This window comes from Arvicanthis niloticus, chromosome 20 (assembly GCF_011762505.2).
Source record: "Arvicanthis niloticus isolate mArvNil1 chromosome 20, mArvNil1.pat.X, whole genome shotgun sequence".
In the NCBI taxonomy this organism is placed as follows: domain Eukaryota; kingdom Metazoa; phylum Chordata; class Mammalia; order Rodentia; family Muridae; genus Arvicanthis; species Arvicanthis niloticus.
The window spans coordinates 11,271,476-11,273,285 of NC_047677.1; the positions used below are offsets into that span (position 1 = coordinate 11,271,476).

The 1,810-nt window shown below is 36.0% G+C and overlaps 1 pseudogene; it reads right to left on the reverse strand.

Annotated features, from left to right (window-relative positions):
* Positions 1-523: 523 nt before the first annotated feature.
* On the reverse strand, positions 524-1,308 carry LOC117724915 (large ribosomal subunit protein uL30 pseudogene; annotated as a pseudogene).
* Between the last annotated feature and the right edge of the window lie 502 nt (positions 1,309-1,810).

Genomic DNA, 1,810 nt, shown 5'->3' on the forward strand with positions numbered 1-1,810 from the left:
AACTACCAATGTGTGAGGCTCATTTTGTGACTTAACCTATAGTAGTTTTTTTTTTTTTTTAATAAAATTCTCTTTTGCTTAGAACATTGTTAAGATTTAACATTGTTGTTAAGAATTGTAATTTACTCTTGGTGGATTTTTTTTTTATGAGTATGTTGTATCCTTCCTTGTTTCTCTTATTGGCTTTAGTTTGAAGTCTATTCATTTAGAAATTATTATGACTACATAGCTTGTTTCTTCAGTCCATTTAAGAGGAACTTCTTTATATCCTTTTTCTGTGAAGTGATGTGTATACTTAATGTTAATTTTTTTTGGATTAATCACAAAAATGGATTATGATTTCACATATATTCTGTGAATCTGCATCCTTTTGTTGAGGAAAAATATATCAGTGAGCACTGTATATAGTTTTCAGTTATTTTGTTATTGTGTGTGTGTGTGTGTGTGTGTTTTCTTTTTTCAATTTGCCAAGCTGTGACTGTTTATTAACTGACCAGATTATAAAAATACCATGGGCAACACCTTAGTTCATCCATCTAATAAGCCTATTTATCTGGTTGTCCCTGCTGCCAGCATCTCCAACTTCCACAAAGTAAGTTGTCTTTTTCTTCATTCCACCTTGGGGAAATATATCTTGAAGGGCCACAGGAAGTTATTTGCTTCTTTAAGCATTTCCCAGTTGTTTAGATCTCACAAATTAGATCCCCCATGCAGATGATGCTGAATTTACCAAAAGATTGAACAATCAAGGACTTATCTGACAAGACAATTCACTTCTTATTGATTTTGACATAGTCTTGCTTGTAGATGAGCTCATTTACTGACTTCAGGTTGGGGTACCCCACACAATGCATGATTCCACAATGCATGATAATCAAAGGCTTGTTGAGCTTAACAAAGGCACCATCAAAGTCCTGATAAAAATGAAAAAGGTGCAATACTTTGTAGGCTATCGAGTTTACTCCATTGATAACTTGGATTCTGATGACAAACACCAATTTTGGTTCTGCAGGCATATAGAAGTTTCCAGCCTTCCTTGCCATTCTAGCTATCTGAATCTCAGTCCAGGACATCTGCCTGTACCCCTTGTAATAGTGCTTTGCCTTCTCATTGATGAGCTTCTTTCCTGCCATTCTCAGTGTCTTCAGGGCAAACTTCTTCCTCAGGTGCTTCACCTTCAATTCTATAAAATTCCTTTGCTTTTCTTAAGGATTTCTGGCACAGCAGGAATCTTTTTGTTTTTTGGTTTTTGGTATTTTTTTAAGTTTTCTGGCACAGCCTTCTTTTCTTCTCTGGCAAAGCCTCCATGGTTCTACCCAGAAAAAGAGAGTATTGTTGTGGTGTGTGTATTTGTGTGTGTGTGTGTGCGTGTGCGTGTGCGTGTGCGTGCGTGTGCATGTGCGTGTGTGTGTGTGTGTGTGTGTGTGTGCATGTGCGTGTGTGCATGTGTGTATCTGTGTGTGTGCTTGCTTGCATGTATATGCACACATGTGTCTTCTCTCTTTTGATTAGATTCTATAATATGTTTTGTCTTTTGATTATCAGTGATAGTGCATTTAGGATAACTGCCTATGCATTGTGTGATATCCATGATTAGGTCCCATTATATTTTTTCTACCCGTATCTCTAATTCAGAGTTTGAGCCTGGAATCTGCTAAAATGATGAAGTCAAGAAAAACGACAACTACACAAAAATATTCGTGTAGTGTCACTTGAAGAATTTAAATGCACTTTTTACAGTCTTTCAGTGGTGAAAAGATGAGTAAAAAATTGGGAAATTTTGAAAGATAAAAGAAGAAAAAAATTAGGG